Genomic DNA, 5,698 nt, shown 5'->3' on the forward strand with positions numbered 1-5,698 from the left:
CAATTTAAGTTAAACGGCTAGGCTCTAATTGGGAAAATAAGCAAGAATACTATTCAGGACAGGATCAAATCAAGTGTTGGGGGTGTCAAAACTTTTAAAGGGCCCTGACTTTCCTCGAAAGGGCATCAAAGCAAAATTCAGTGTCTATTTATTCAAAGTGTACATAATACCCAACAACTCGCGCAAGAATACACCGATGGCCAAATGTCAAGTCACAAGTGACAATACGTTTGTGTATGTGCGGATTTTTTTAGCGTGGGGGTCCGGAAACCCAACCCCCACCCGCCACCCCGATCCGGCCGTGATATTTTGTCGTTCATATAATGCTAGAGACCAGTTTTATCCGATAGTATGAGAACTTAACATTAAATGCGTTTCTCAGGCCATTTTTTTTATATACCTACAAACATCTGTTTTGTTTTCAGGTGTGTGGTTTTGTGATATTTTCCTTCTACAGGTAATGTACATCTTGAAACTTCGAAGCACCTAGACATTGTTCAGTAGCTTGTACATGTGCGAAATGTCCCGATTGACTGCAGTTGGCTGGATGCAGGAAACTACAGTAACAGGCGTAGCGGCTGATTTCACAGAAAGATACTCCTTAAGCCAGGGCATGATGATGCATGCAGATTTCTTGGAAATGTGAGGACAGAAATAACATCGTGTTAATTCTTCATTAAAATTTCCTTGTTCATGATATGAATGGCAACTGATGGAATGAAACAACCAATACAGTGTATACAATTCCGTGCCTTAAAAACACTATTGTAATCAATGCTATTTTCAAATTTTAATGATAAAAGTGCAGAAAAAACTTTTCGTCGTTTAGCCACTCGATCTATTTCTTTTACTATACGATGCCATGTTATTCTTGTAGCATAAACTTTGAAAAGAATTATGACACGCAATTCATAATCTTCCAGTGTTCTTGATAATATATCTGCGGTATAAATAGTATGGCGTCCGTTTATAGCCTTATAGAATTTTATATGTATCACTCACTGCATTCATTAATTTCTTCAAACTGGGCATTGGAAATAGCATGGAAAAAACCGGGATATTAGGACAAATCATTAACCAGCACACCAAACACATTTATGCAATATATCATTTATTGAGAAAGAACATCGTGTGTGTGTGTGTGTGTGTGTGTGTGTGATTTGGATTTTTTTAACGTAACTTTAACAATTTTTCAGTTATATCGCTACGATGTCTGCAGTGTGGCAGTTTATAGTGATGTCTAGCACTGGGGCATCATGCTGCAAACATGTAGCATGATGTCCCTAACAGTCACATTATCCTGACACCAGGCCGACCAGTCCAAACATTAACCTCTTTATGCTGAGCGCCTAGCGAGGTAGCTGTTAGTACCATTTTTGTAAGTCTCGGCCGGCGATAGAACCCACGACCTCCCGCATCCGAGGCGAATGCTCTAACCACTAGGCCACCGGAGCGGTCGAAAGAACATCGAAGTTACCGCTTGATGCACAACAGTATATAAATGTAAACTGTAGCTAGGCAGTTTCGTGTGATTTAGGCTAAATAATGGACATGATTTGGAAGATAATGATACAATTAAAAACCTCATTGTTTTTCACGTTACGCGCGTTCGTCTGTATGTATCCCTAGCTAGGCCACTGATGAATACACTAAGAAACGTTACCACTGTAGAGTTTATACAGATAAAGGTATGAAATTTACATCTGCAGCTGTCGGGATTACGCAGCTGAAAATGCAGCAAAACGAAAAAGAGTTGCAAATGCATGAAAAAGAAAGAGGGATGCAAATTTGAAAGGAAGAGAGACAGACAGACAGCATCGGTATCAATATGACTAAGACGGGCCAGGAGGAAATAACATTTCTCCTTCGTGCCTACATTGGGTAACTACGACAAGGGTTTGTTATGTCTGTTTACGACAAACAGAAAGAAAGAAACAAACGTTTATGTGGTTGAAGTATTCAACAAGAACTGTTTTGACGTGAAATTCAGTCTATGGAATGCAAGACAAGCAGGTTCCTTCTTAATGATAATGTAAAAAACAAAACACATGCAGTAAGTATATTTATAGAACAACTATATTTACAAGGTTATGAAATAATTACAGCAGGCGTGGGAATAAGTTACTTAAAAATATGTTGAAACTGATATTCACTGCTACGTTAAGGAATAAAGTCAGGATTTCGAACATGTGTGATACAGAGTTTCAGGCCCTTCTGTGTTTTATACGACCTGAAGTTTCAGAGAAGCAAAAATACATATACTATACTTTTCGCCTGCTAAGCCTTTTTCTAGTCAATACAATCAACAATTGCCGTATCTTCTAACAATGTACATCTTGAAGAACTTTAATCTAAAGTTATATTATTCTCTCTCTCTCTCTCTCTCTCTCTCTCTCTCTCTCTCTGATTTTATGTTTCCATTCGTTCTCCCTCTTCACCCTCTTACTGATGTAACAACGTGATGACTTCTTACATAATAGAACTTTGACCTTGCTTGACTCGGTATGAATAGTTTGACTTTTTGAAAAAGTTTTCTTCTGTTCTTTTCAACGCAGAAGCTTGGGCCTCATTATTTATCATTATCAGTCAAAATATATGAGTACAAGAAAAGAAAAGGAAAGTGGATCAGTCAAGATGTTGGTTATTCGAAATATTTATATCCTGTGTTAAACAACAATAATAGATCAGGTTATAAAAAAAAAAGACTTTCGAGAATTAAGGAATTGTCAAAAGCTTGATCTCACTAAAATGTGTTGTTTTGATTCTGGTTATAAGGAGTATTCAAATATGGAAATAGCCAACAATAAAAGTTGTATTCGATATGTGAGGGTCTTGTCATTGTTATTGTTACAGGGTTTAACGCCATTTTCAGCACAAGATAGGGCTAAACATGGCGACTAGTATAAATGGTGGAGGAAGAACCCGGGAAAACCCCTAAAAAACCACAAACCCACGAGAAACTACCGGCAAGCCTCCTCACATACCCACATTGGCCGAGCCCGATACTCAATCCATGCATACAGAGTTGAGACGACAGTGATCCTTAACGGTGAGCGCTTTAGACCACTCGACCGATCGGGGTCTTCTCGACTTCGGTATATTCAGTCAGTATGGCGATCTAGATCACAATCTACTACCAGGGCAAATAAAATGAACAGTTTCAGATGAGTATCAATTCCTCTTGTGCCTTTTTGGTTTGGGAACTTTTTGTTGTATGTTGTGGGGTTTTGGGGTGGGTATTGGGGGAGTTGTTTTGCTTTGAGAAAGAAAAACACAAAAGTAAACAAATATATTGAAGTAAATATAATGGTTCATATAATTGGAAACCTACAAGTATGTACAAATTTATTAAGTTAATTCGATGTTCGGTAAATTGAGTGATGTTTCGTCCTCGGTTATCAACTTTGCTTTCCTTTGTTAATGTTGTCTTTTGTCGCTTCAAATAGAGGTGTGTGTTCCGACCCGAGAATTACTTTAATAGAAACCTGGTCTTGTTCACGTGCAAAAACGGGTTCAGCAGAAACAACGATGGAGACCTCATGTCTTCCAGCTTGCTTCAGTACTTTAACAACTGCTATAGATGGCGGTTCTATGTGTCTGCCATCTTGTTTCTGTCGAAGCGAGCATGGACTTCTGCTATGCTGTTGTATGAATGATGACGTCACACGGCGACAACTAAGTACACCAGCACGGCTGAGCAGAGACTAAAATAAAATATATACCAAGTCAAAAGCACCGTCAAAACTCAATACATATCTTTGCATATGTGGACTTGGAGCAATAAGAGAACATAGTGAAGTTCATCTTAAAGGTATCATTATTCGAACTGTGAGCGAGCGATAGATGAGAACTTGAAACTACAACAAGAACAATAATAGCAATGATGATAATTACATGTATTTTTATAATTCTGTAATTAAGTAGACAATAATCTCTAAAATATCACCAATAATTTTACTTGCCTGATATCTCTTATCTGTGTTACTCAGAACACATGCAGAGATTTCCCATAAATCCTCTATTGCACAGAAAACGATGGACCCTTGCGATGACCTACATAATGATTAAGAAAACAATATGGCAGTTAAAACGTGTCGAGGCCATCAAGAAAATCTAAAGGCTGAAGCATAACTTTATAGTGGCCATTAAAGGGAAACTAACTCTATATTTTCATTGATTTTAGAGGAGGGGTGCACTCAAAAATTTGTTCCGTTTTAATGTATGTTACACTTTTATTGCAAACTGATTGCAATCAGATCTCCACTGTCCGAGGTGAAGATCTGACAGCGACTGCTTAAGGGTCATATTCTTGTGACCATTGAATTAGTCAAGGGAAATGCAGCTTTCGAAAATCAGAAAGTGACTCAAATCGTTCAGAACACATTACTGTGAGTCTGCCAGACCGCTTTGTCTCCCAAACGCAATTATATAACACTTCATCTGATTGGCTAACACAAATTAGCGATTATGATTATAACATAGGTCACCAGAACATGACTCATCAGCGATCACTGTCATATCTACACCTAGGACAGTTGATATCTGATTTTAATCACATTGACTCTTATTTCACGTGTAAATTCTGATCACAAAACCATCGGTGCCATGCAGGATATCAACCCAATAAAACAATGTAAGATGATCCGACAGATGAAGACGGCAAAACAATCTTGACAGGTTTAAAATTTGGCTAATCCGGAATATGGCAAAATTGAAAATGAAAATAAAGATAGCATGAACTAACCTGCTGCTGATGATGCCGATGATTGTGGAGATGATGATGATGCTTGAGAAGAAAGGGGTGTCAATTCAGATAATTTCCGCTGATAACAGTCTTTGTTAAATGAATAAAAGAAATGTATCATCTTGCCACACTTTCTGTGCTCGGGAGACAACAGATAAATATCAACCGGCATATTTGAAGAAAAAAAGTACAAAAATATTGTGCTATTTACCCATGATTCACCGCGCCGATGTGAAAATAACCAGTCACTGCAGTTTAGGTGAAATTTTCCAAACTTGTCGTCATGGTAACGTTCAGCAAATGACCTCACTAACTAACCAACCTAAAGATACGTATGTTACCAGTCACCGATACTGGCTTGCCATTTCTGGTAACTACTAGACAAGGACATTGTTGTGACGTAGCTAAGTTAAATCCGGTCCATTGTCTGCTGCTCTACCCACTGACAAGTGCAATAACATTTCTTTTTAAACTGAAAACAAACTCCACAGAACAACGATATTAACGAAATAGCAAAGAATACAGATTTCGGATTATTGATATATATATAAACGTTTATTGGATATCAAATGTGTGCAACATACTCTTTTGAACATATTACTTTTCCGATAACTCTTGCTTATTCAGCAGTGAACTCATTATTTAATTAACGCCTCCTTTCGGCAACCTTATTATCTGCTCTTTCTTTCCAAACTCTTTAGTGTATGGCGGTTGCTCTAGAAGCATTTCCGGTAGGAATTCTAGCTGGTTGCTAATTGCAGTACAGAAAGAAATGAACGAAATTATATTTCTCGTCATGGGCGTCCTGGTTAACAAAACTAAATACAAAACACTTGGCAATGACGGATTCATAAGTGATGATACAGTTATCATCTTGTCAAGTGGCTTAATTGCCTACCGGCTTTGGAAAATACATGATACGAGAGACAGATAAAGAGTCTATACTACGAGATA

General features: G+C 37.8%; 1 long non-coding RNA gene across 1 annotated transcript; it reads right to left on the reverse strand.

Annotated features, from left to right (window-relative positions):
- Window positions 1-3,288: 3,288 nt before the first annotated feature.
- On the reverse strand, window positions 3,289-4,941 carry LOC149803085 (uncharacterized). Its single transcript, XR_016419947.1, has 3 exons — window positions 4,745-4,941; window positions 3,963-4,053; window positions 3,289-3,704 (listed from the first exon to the last, which is right to left on the reverse strand). It is a non-coding gene; the product is annotated as an uncharacterized LOC149803085 (long non-coding RNA).
- Window positions 4,942-5,698: the final 757 nt, after the last annotated feature.

This window comes from Sinohyriopsis cumingii, chromosome 3, assembly GCF_028554795.1.
Source record: "Sinohyriopsis cumingii isolate HCF-2022 chromosome 3, ASM2855479v2, whole genome shotgun sequence".
Lineage (NCBI taxonomy): Eukaryota > Metazoa > Mollusca > Bivalvia > Unionida > Unionidae > Sinohyriopsis > Sinohyriopsis cumingii.